This window comes from Melanotaenia boesemani, chromosome 11, assembly GCF_017639745.1.
Source record: "Melanotaenia boesemani isolate fMelBoe1 chromosome 11, fMelBoe1.pri, whole genome shotgun sequence".
In the NCBI taxonomy this organism is placed as follows: Eukaryota; Metazoa; Chordata; class Actinopteri; order Atheriniformes; family Melanotaeniidae; genus Melanotaenia; species Melanotaenia boesemani.
This window is the reverse complement of record NC_055692.1, coordinates 6642352-6654550: the sequence shown is the minus strand read 5'-3', so window position 1 is coordinate 6654550 and position 12199 is coordinate 6642352.

Sequence of the window (12199 nt, the reverse complement as noted above, 5' to 3'; positions counted from 1 at the left end):
GAGTAGCACATTTAAGTAATTCCTTGATGAGTATCCCAATAATTCCCTCTTTTGACCTCTCACAAACCTCTCACCTTTTTTCTGTTAAGAGGAAGTCTAAGGCCATCCTGTTTTGATAAGCCATCAGTGAAGTAGCATCCAATTGCTGGGAAAGACCAGAAAAAGCGTCTCTAGTAAGGATGGTCAACCTTTGGACATTATAGTGGATATCATTTATTCTATCCACATTCTTATTTACAGTAATGAACAAGAAAATGGATTCAAAACCAGCTGCAACCTGGTCCACTAATTTATATTCATCTGGAACACCTTGTGGGACTCCGACGGCATTTATGTAGACAGGAGAATTATGAGTTATGGAGAATTCAGTTGAAGTGGCGGTAGAGAAGACTACCAGTGTGAGCATGGTTATTTAAAATAGAAGCGGTAGTCAGGAAAAGAGTAATGGACATGACCAGGGAGAGCCCTATGCAACCCCACAGCCAATTTCTAGGCTATGTGCCCATCAGGTGGCGACATCCACAGTACCACCCTAGGTCAGCTCTAGCAACATTAGTTTACTCATATTATGCCAATCAGAAACATTCACAGTAGTTAAACAACAAAACAAGGAGATAATACAACCTTAATTCCAGTATTACTGGTTCTAGCAAATAAGGTGTGATTGCCTTTAATGGGGGTGAAGACTGGAGGAACAGCTTTAACAGGTGTTAGGAGAAAGAATTTTTCCAAAAACTCACAAGATGCAGTTGGGTTCTGGATCATATGAAATTCCAGGATGCAGCCTGTAAACAAAGAATCAGTAGAAACCATAGACAGAAGGTCGACAAGCAAGCTGATTAAGATAAAACCAAGTTTCACCTTTACCCTTTAGTCTGACCGAATGTGACGTTACTTCAGTCACTTCAAATGGACCCATCCACCTGTAAAAGTTTATCTCAAAATGTCATAATGGTCAATATAATTTCTGATTCTGAAATACACATATAATAAAAAAGATTAGAAAGTTTGGATAGACGCGGTAGTCAGGAAAAGAGTAATTGACATGACCAGGGAGAGCCCTGTGCAGCCCCACAGCCAATTTCTTGGCAATGTGCCCATCAAGTGGCGACATCCACAGTACCACCATAGGTCAACACAGCGTTAGTCAGCCTCACATGTTCTTCTCACTCACCCCATATGAAGAGTCTCATTGTTGCTTAAGCACATTAGCACACTGTTAGTAAGTATATGACCTTAAAGATAAGAGATATTTAATAAGATTAACAGAGTAAAAATATTAATGAAAATAAGTAGCATACTTAAGTAATTCCTTGATGAGTATCCCAATAAATTTATTTACAGCATTCACACACACCCACACTCACTCACTCACATTCATTGAGGGTGCGGTAGCCTAGTGGTTACAGATGTGGGCTTTGCCTGTGGTATGGTAAACCACTGTGAGCCCCTGAGCAAGGCCGTTAACCCTCAACTGCTCCCCAGGTGATGGCAAAAGTAGGATGGGTTAAATGCAGAGAAAGAATTTCCCAGCTTATTAATAAAGTATAATAAAAAATAAAAATAAGTGTAAGTTGAATTACAGGTTGGAATTAGATCGAGAGATTGAGGAAGATTAAACAGGTTGAGTTCATGTTATATAAGTTGATATAAGTATTGCACTAGGAGTGGTTGAGCAGCCTGACTGCCTGGGGAAAGAAGCTCTTTTCCATCCTGGAGGTGCGGGAGGGGATGCTGCAGAACCTTCTACCTGATGGAAATAGGGAGACTTGTGTAACTACCATAGACTATACTTAAATTGGAAAGTGAGATACTTTGGGGTGAATAAAAAGTCTAATGACTTTTTGAGTCATTTTATTGAGAACATGCTCACCTTTTCATCCACCTGCTGGTTTAAATCCATCATTCTTCAGACATGTTTACATATCAGAAGTCTGCACAAAAATAACTGGGCATCCTGTCAGAGCACTGTCTGATGATGTTGTAAAGTCTCTAAAGCACTTTGAATCACCCTCTCGTTGAATTGTACTTTACAAATAAACTTGCCTTGCCTTGTGCCAGCAACAAACCACCCACACTGCTCACAGGATCCCTCACAGATCCTACACGATTTTTTTGAGTAGCTTTTGAGAAGTGATTTATTAAATAGTAAACACAGAAAAACATAATACTCTCAGGTGTGTTAAGGTTAGGTTGGAAGCGTTGAAAGCCATGTGTCATCACTACCTTTGATAACACAGATGAAACCTTTTTACTTGCCTGTGCGGCACAGAAAGGGATCATCAAAGTGAACGCTAAGCATACCGCTGGTATAAGGAAGCCATAACAATAAAATGTGATTTTGAAAACATGGTTGTGTGTTGAAACAAGAGCTAAAGAAGTAAATTTTTATTCAAGATGCCACACATTCGGAAAATGTTGTTAAAAAAAATCTCGTTTTATCCTTTGTACTGAAAAGATGTTTTTTATAAGTTTGTTTCTCATCTGCAGTTGAATTGTACTATACAAATAAACTTGCCTTGCCTTGTGCCAGCAACAAACCACCCACACTGCTCGCAGGATCCCTCACAGATCCTACACGATTTTTTTGAGTAACTCCCATCAATATGTCCAAGCTGCAAGACACAAAGAAAGCAAGCCTCCTTTGTCCCTATTGTTTCCCATCTCCTAAATTCAAACCCATGGGTCCCCACTTCTGGTCCTTGAGGACTGTTGCCCTGCAGGTTTTAGAAAGTTCTCTGCTGTAGCACATCTGACTTATATCACTGGGTAATTAGCAGACTTGTGCAGAGGTTGATATCAAGCCCTGCTCAAGTCTGAGTCTGAATCAGATGTGTTGCAGGAGGGAAACATCTAAAACCTGCAGGATACCGGATCAGGACTGAGGATCTCTGCTCTAACCCCTCCATGCTTCAGCATCATATTGATGCTTCATTCCCAAACAGATCTCCTTCTTTTAACCGACTGCACATTACATTTTAGAACAGAGCACTTGACAGAGGCGGAAATTTTCAATAATACCTTGTAATACTTTGTATAATACCGTGTATGTATTGTTTGTCTTTGCACATATTTCTGTAGCTCTGTGTTGTGTTGCTGGTCTATGTCTGTTTTTAAATGGAATTAAATTTAATCTAGACAGGTAGCAGTCAATGACCAGGAACTCTGCCGAAAAACATACGTTTTGACTCATATTCAGTCATGCACAAAATGAGTCAAACTACAGCAGCAAATCTACAGCAAAGTAACTGAAAAAGAAAATAACCCTGGTGGTTCACTGATACAGCCAAATTCCAGATCACAGCCTTATTAAAATATTGTAGTAGAACTATTGGAGATTAAATAAACACTGTGAATCAACACCTGAAAACAAAAGTTGCTCTACATTGTGAGTAACTGATAACACCATGGAGCGTTCATAGTGAAATAAAGATCATTTCTGTGTGAGATGTCATGTTGATTCTTTATTTTTATTGCATCAAAGTGTTGCTGCTCTTGGCAGAAAGGATGGAGCGTTTGTATTTCCTGGCAACTGTACATAACTTAGAGAAATAAGTGATTTATTAAATAGTAAACACAGAAAAACATAATACTCTCAGGTGTGTTAAGGTTAGGTTGGAAGCGTTGAAAGCCATGTGTCATCACTACCTTTGATAACACAGATGAAACCTTTTTACTTGCCTGTGTGGCACAGAAAGGGATCATCAAAGTGAAAGCTAAGCATACCGCTGGTATAAGGAAGCCGTAACAATAAAATGTGATTTTGAAAACATGGTTATGTGTTGAAACAAGAGCTAAAGAAGTAAATTTTTATTCAAGATGCCACACATTCGGAAAATGTTGTTAAAAAAATCTTGTTTTATCCCTTGTATTGAAAAGATGTTTTTTATAAGTTTGTTTCTCATCTGCAGTAGTTTAGATTGGTTGATGCTGTAAAGGAAACTAAGAATGCATCAAAAACAGTAAATGTTTGATAGGACAGGAAATTATTGCTAAATGAAATATTTCATGTTTTTTAATTTGTTTGTAAAAACAGTGAAACTTAAAAAAAATTGCTGGATGAAAAACCATGGTCAAACTCAGTAATCTGTTTTAATATCAGATCTGGTAAATTAACCCTGTAATGCCTGACTTTTGAAATAAAAAGTAAATTATGTATTTTGTCTTCTGAACTGTTTTATTGGACCTTTGACACAACTGTCACACACCAGCAACTGGATATCAAAACATTGGCCAGTTTGAATGAGCACCATGCCTGATTCAGCAAGGAAACCCAAAAGGACGTTTTCAAAAGAAGTGAGGTAAAGAAAGAGAGAAACATCAGATTTTGCTTATTGGAGAGAGCTCAGAGAAGAGACGGGATGCAAAACAGATGCTGAATTAATCGTTATGAGGGGGTGCCAGAGTGTGAAAATCTGACAGTGTTCAGTAGTGTTGCTTTAAACGAAATACAAATTATTTTTGAATAATCATTTCTGTATCACTGAATATTGTGACCATTGTTTTCTGTGACTTTAGGAGACACTTCTGAACATCCTAAATCTGTTTCACACCCCACAAAATTTGAGATCCTTGTTCTTGTGGTCGTGGGCAAGGCAAAGAGGCAAGGTCAAAACAGGCAGGCAAAGGTTGTCAAGGTGAAGGCAGAAATCCAAATCAACAACAATGCTGGAAAATGGATAGATGGATGGCTGAACCTCCACAACCACCTGGATTTATGACTAACAGACTGTTTGTGAGACTGAAAGGTTGTATGTCTGAGATGGTGGTCATTTTACTCAACTGTACTAAGATAAGATACAATAAGATAATCTTTGTTAATCCCACATGGGGAAAGTTCACTGTTACAGCAGTTTAAAAAGAGATAAAACAAGTTAAATAAAATACAATTAAATGAAAGAAACATTATATACACAATACAATAAAAGTGCATAATTAGTTGTCAGTCATACTGTCATGTGAATGTGGGTTCCAGTGATGCAGTAGATTGTAATGCAGCATTATACAGTCTGAATGCTGTGGGTATGAAGGACCTGGGGAAGCGTTCCCTTTTACACTTCGGGTGTAGGAGTCTATCACTGATGGAGCTGCTTAAGGCCCCCACAGATGCAGAGGGTGAGAGGTGTTGTCAATGATGGCGGACAGTTTTGCCAGAACTCTCCTCTCCACCACCACCTCAATGGAGTCCAAAGGGCAGCCACAGACTGAGCTAGCTCTTTTTACCAGTCTATTGAGTCTGTTCTTGTCCCGCTCAGAACACCCCCCTCCCCAACACACCACAGCATAAAAAACCATGGATGCCACCACGGTCTCGTAAAAAGTTCTCACGCCGAAAAGATCCCAGCCTCCTCAGTAGGTATAGACGACACTGACCCTTCTTATAAAGAGAGTCGGTGTTATCTGTCCAGTCCAGTTTATTATTTAGGTGGACACCCAGGTACTTGTATGTCCTCACTCTCTCGATGTCAAGTCCCTGGATGTTTAACGGTGCAGTAGAGGAGGGTTTTCTCTGGAAATCGATCACCATCTCCTTTGTCTTGCTGGCATTTACTAGAAGGTGATTCTGCTCACACCAGTCGACAAAGTCCATGATGACCTTCCTGTACTCGCAGTCGTTCCCCTTGGACACACATCCCACTATGGTAGTGTCATCTGAGAACTTCTGGAGGTGACAACTGTCAGTGGAATACCTGACGTCAGATGTGTACAGGGTGAAGAGAAAAGGTGACAGTATTGTGCCCTGAGGGGCCCCTGTGTCGCAGAAAACCACATCCGACACACAGTCCCTCAGCCTCGCATACTGGGGTCTGTATGTGTACTACTTCTTATTTCATTATTTCATTATTTCATTATTTATTTATTTATTTATTTATTTATTTATTTATTTATTTATGCATTCATTCATTCATTCATTCATTCATTCATTCATTCATTCATTCATTCATTCATTCATAGCTGTTCTTACTGTTTTATAAGGTAATTAAAGTAGCTGTGGCTACTGTGGTTACAGGAAATGAGTTAACCAGCTGTAATTCACAGCAGATATTTATTTTCCATTTTGTTTAAAAAAAACCTAGTACTGTTGCAAATTGTTGGGCTGCCCAGACTGCAAGTGTGCTTTTGTGATCAATTGGTCATCATTTAGTCAATAGCGTGCACCAGTGAGGGGTGTGGGTCTTTTAACAGCCCTACTTTTCCACAGCTTTACACAAATTTCCAGTCAGTTTGTGCTACCCGGCTGTCCCCTCTCCACCCTTTCCTGTTCCCCTTGGCATCATATTGTTATCCACTGTTGCAGGTGCCATCATGTTGTTTGTTTAACCTTCAGCTTGTGCTAAAGAGGAAACTGGAACTGTGCTTATTTCTTCTTTTTTTTTTCTGATTTAACAAGATACATTTTAATCCATGTCCAGTTTTCTTTTTTTTGAAAATGTACAACAGAAATTGTTGTAAGATCAAGTCAACCCAGTGGAACATTTATCATGTGTATCAAACATCATTAACACTAAAACACTGAAAAAAAACACACACACACAAAGGTCAGATATCTAATATTAAAAGAAAATGAGAAAAATTTGATATCTTTAAAGAATACACATATTTATATACACACACACACATATATTATATTATATTATATTATATTATATTATATTATTATATTATATATACTTTATGTATATTATAAAGTTCTGATTAACATAACTTTATGTATGTGAGACTGTGACAGTTGAAACTTTGGCTTTAATTAGGAGAGTTTTAAATGCAGGGACTTGTTGAAACAGGCAGAATGAGCTACATGCAGTAACAAAGGACAATGTGCAAACCTGGAAGGACCTCTCATGTCCATCTACAGTAACCTGATTCACACATCTTGGATGTGAAACATAATTCATTTGGCATTTAAAGGCTCTTTAGGGTCTTGATCTAAATCACAAGAGCGACTTGTTGTTGCTTGTGAGCCTTTATAACATTTTTGTTTGATCAAAGCTTTGCAAACCAGCACCAGCAGAACAGCACCGAGAAGTGCAGCAACAACCCATCCAGTGGGGAACTCTGAAACATCCACATGTACATATATCTTTCCATACATCTGATGGTAGATTTCTTCCTGTGTGGCTACACAGCGATAGTGGTCAGTTTTGGTAACAATGGTCTGCAGGATGATATTGTAGCGGTTTCCTCTCTTTGTGATCTGTGGTTCTTCAGCAGGAAGGATGTTTCCAGCGCTGTCCTGCCAGGTGACGTAAGGCTTTGGAGAAGCACCACGAACCTTAAACTCCAGCAGGGCCCAGTCTATAGTTTCATCAATAATTGTGACATATGGCTCCTTAGCTGCACCTGATTGCCGTCCTTGTTTAGTTTAGAAGTTTTTTAAACTTCCGAGAGAAAAAAGATTTTAGTCATTTAAAAAATACTAATAAAAGTTTGACTAATGATGTTCAGTAACTGAGATCAGAAACGGCCAAGGAGCAAAAAAAACTGTGCTTATTTCTGTTATTGTGTTGTCATTTTAATTTGTCTCCTCTGATTTATTACCTAATTATCAAGTTCAGTTACTGTGTTTTATTTTTATACTATCTTTGTACTATATTTTTTAAGTTAAGATATTTTGGTATGCTTGCATAATGACAAAATGGATCTTGAATCTAATTATAATACTATCTCCTTTGTTATAATTAATATATATTTTATTTCCAGAAAATGATGAGGACCTCCCGGTGTTTCTTACCTCTCCAGTACTGATATGTATTTTATTAATTTTTTTTTTTTTTGTATTATTAATTTCCTTTTCATGTAAAATACATGATGGGTACATTGTTTTATACTAAAGTGCAAATCAATTAATAAATAAAAAATAAATGAATAAAAGAGGAGGGAACTAGCAGGATGTTGATGCTAAACAACAGCAGCCCGTTTTAACTGTTTTCATTTATCTTATATTGCTTTTCACTATTCTCTGAGATTTGATGGTGTAACATCTGCTATTCATTAAACAGCCAGATGGATCAGGTTCAGATATCTAATGAGAGTCAAACCACAAGATGAAGCAATGTCTCTTCAAAATCATTGGTCCTGAGGGATTCTGTGTTTTTTAAACACTTGACTACAGAATGACTTGTTCCTACACAACTGGGTACAATTTATTTAACTTTTGGAAACTAGTTTTCATGTGCCTACACTCATGTCGGGACATTTCCTCTGTGTCACACTTTACTCAGTCCATAGCAACGAGAAGGCAGGTGGTAAGCTCCTCTTCAACCGAGACACAAACAATAGTTCCTGCTCTTACTTCCTTTCTCTTTTTTGAGAAGAAGAAGAATAAGAGTGAGTTTGCTTATAGGCATATGTCTGAACAGCGACATGTCTAGGTCTGATTTTTTTATCTTGTAAATCATGAAATTTAAAATTAATTCATAATAACATAACAAAACTGTCATTGTCCTGCACACTTTCAGCAACAACACTGGTTCACAGCTAAAAAGTTATCTCAACAGCTCAAAGTTCAACACTTCCGAAACATTAGCTGAACACATAATCCAAAAAAATAGTTTTTTAAAATTTTTTGAACATGCACATTTCTGTTCCTTCTTTTCTCCTTTGTAGGTAACAGATTCTTTGTAGTGCTGTGGCTTGATTACTATGCAGCCAGACCTGGTGGTGACTGATGTGCAGGTATCATCAGTGTGTGTTTGACTGTATCCCACTGAGGGCATTTGTAGAATCACTGTCTGTGTATGCATGCGGTCAACAAAGCAAGGCTATTTTATTTATTTGGCACATTTAATGTACAAGGTCATTCAAAGTGCTTTACATGAAACATTAAAAGCCTTACAGGTGGTGCGAAGAAAGCATTAAAAAGTAGTAAACAGTATCATGTCAACAGTAATGAGAGGTAGGTGCAGCACAGTGGTTCCCAATGTTTCTGACCCATGAACCCCAAGATAACGTATGTTTGGTGTATGGAAAACCACAGCCAGAAAGTCTTTTTCTGTTTGGGTAAAGCCTTGTTGACTATAAGTGCTCTGCTTGCAAATGCAGCTGGTCTGCATTAATGCATCTCCCAGTCCTGTGTCCCAGGCATCCCGTTGCTCTTTATCTGCGCAGCACGGGAGCATCTGCTGGAGTTTTCTTTAGTTTCAGAAATGCTTCTTCATGTTGTGATGGTCAGTGTCCAGTTCCACTTAGTCTTTGTGTGTCAGTTGCTTTAACACTTCACAAAACTTGGCCAGATAATTCACCCTGGGAGACCAGATCTGAATTGGTAAAAAAGAGGACGCTCATGAGGGGGGTTGTTTGGGTGTAACGATGTGTTTGAGATGGTCTTGAGACACATTTTTATTACATTAAAATAAATCAAAGTACATTAAGATAAGGATTGTTGTAAATATTAGCATAATATTATTCTCAGTACTTCTCACAAAATATATGCATGTGTGAAAACAGAAACATTGCTCAGAATTATTTCGTAATAGCAGTAGCAGCTTACATGTAGAAGCTAGATGATAAATAACAAAGAAAACAGCTTAAGGCTTTAACATTTCCTAAAACAGCTCTTTTAACTAGTTAACCTTAAAATAAAGATGCCAGAAAAGGGAGAATTTGAAACCACCTAAGTGGCAGGCCTTGAAGCCGGAATAATCTGAAGAGTAGCAGAGAAAGATAAGACAAGTATAGACAGTGCAGAGTTGTTTTGCAGATCTCTTCAAGGACTCAACACCCGTCAGCACCTGGGAAGGAATTCAAAGGAGGAATTGTGAAGAGGAGCAACACTCTGCAAAAATACACATTCACATGAACTGGCACAAAACATACACACACATAGTCTTATGCATTGTAACAGTATAAAAGAGGAGGATTACTAAGATAGGCAGGTCTTTCTGGCCGAACCTGAGGACTCTGCACTTCATGTATTAGAGCTTGGCAGCTAAGGCTAAGAGATGACCTCCTCGTAAGAGATATGTAACTTTTATTCTTCTGGGATACAAAGAATTGTCAATTCTACTCAAACTCTCTGGTGTTTATGTCTCCCTATTTGAACTGGATTTTTGAACACAATATTCCTTCTGATTAATATTACAGGTTTTGGAAAATTTTAGAACCAACAGGATGAAATAAAAATCTAAATAAAGTTGAGTTCAGGACATTTTCTTTATTGAATTTTTAAAAGATTTTTTAATCTTAAAAAAGATACTGGGAGATGGCTATATTGTAATATTGCTCATAATAATTTAATAAATGTAGTAAGCAAGGAGTAGATTACGACTTCTGCTTTCATCTTGTAAAGGGGAAATAAAATAGATATTTACTAAATGACACCACATTTTTCTGCAAATATGGTGTGATATTTTACAGGGTACACTGAGCCTGCTGCAGAGCTGTGGGACAACTTGAATCTCTTTGCCAAAGCTTCATAAACAGTTTGCTTCAGTCTGCTAAATTAGGAAAGGGTATAAACATATGCTCATCATTACTTAGCTGAAGGCGTTTTCATTCCACACATGTTAGAGCCAATATTTGCTGAGCAAAAAAAGAATTTTCTACATCAAATATTTTTTACCCTCAATATTCCTCAAGTCATATAATGTTTTTCTTTGTTTTATCCTGTATTTGCAATTAAATTATAGCAAAAGTTAATAATCAAAGAGTTTAATTTAAGCTTTGTTTTGCTTTGATTTCATTATCATTTGGTGAGATCTGCACCAGTACTCGGCGGCCTTTGGGATCGTCTTTCTGATCTTTTATGTTAAACATTTTTATTGAAGGGTCTGCCTGCGATCGACTGGCATTTTGCAAAGGATGTATCCATCTGGTTATTGGTTCATTTGAAACCACTCCTTCAGGTGACCCAGACTGGCTGTGAAACATTTTTGGTTCATTTGTTATCTCTGTGACATAAGCCTACCTGCCTGCTTGAAAGTTCAAATCTAGGCCGCATGTTTAGGAAGTTTAGACCAGTGGTGCATGGTGGTAGTTATGCTCTTAATGTCTACCCAGATGACCTTTAAGGGGCCCGTTGGTATACAATAAAACTCCATTTTATACTCTGATAAATATTAGATTGATTTGACATAATGGACCTTTTTCACAGAAGATATTTGAACATGTCATAGCATGCACAGGTACATTAACATTGGCTGAATTCCACCTACAGGTAATATTACAACAGCAGGAACTCTACGTTTTTCATGCAGTAACAAGTTAAAAATGTCCCCTGAGAGAAAATATTTCAAAGCTATGCTGGAGCCACTGCAAACAACTGTCTTTTTGCTTTCGAGTTACAGTTCAGGGTAATTTCTATGGCACTTACTTTATGCATTTACTGCATCCCCAGTTGCCCAAAGTGCTCAACAAAAAAACAAAACAAAAATAAAATAAAAACATATGACATACTGTTAGACTGGAATAAAAATCAAAAGCAAGCAAATGTCAGGCTCAACTATGTTCAAAGGCCAGTGGAAAGAAGTGAGTCTTGAGTAAGGACTTAAAAACCAGAAACAGACTGGGAAGCTCTAATGTGAAGTGGAAAACTGTTCCACAACTTTCAAGCAGCAAAGCTGTGTCACTCCTGGATTTGAGCCTAGAAGAAGGGGCCCTAAAAAAGAGCTGCGTAGAAGACCTGGCTGGAGCCACTGGTGCAGCTGCTCTGACAAGTACAAGTGAGACAGTCCATTTAAGGCTTTAAAAACAAGCAATACAAAAACCTAAGCAGCTGCATTTTGAGCAAACAGCAATCAGTGCAAAGACAGATCGAGGCCATAACACAGGGAGTTGCAATAATCTAATGATGAGAAGGTGGATGACAATTTTTATCTGTATTTTTTAAATGATGCTATTTTAATTGTGTTAACAGTTTAATGCCTAACTTTACAATTATGAAGAAACAAAATAAACAATAATAATAATAATAATAATAATAATATTATTATTAAAACAGGAAAAGCTTGGTGCCAAGTGCACATGTGGACACTCTTATGCCTGAACAAGGTGTTCGTTATCGACAATCCATAATGAGCACAGAAGTCCAACAACAAAACACCACTTGGATTCAGATCAGGGGGGCCATTCCTCCCAATCACGCCCCTCCAGGTCTCGCTGTCATTGCCCACGTGGGCATTGAAGTCCCCCAGCAGAATGAGGGAGTCTCCGGAAGGAGTGCTCTCCAACACCCCTTCCAATGACTCCAAAAATGGTGGGT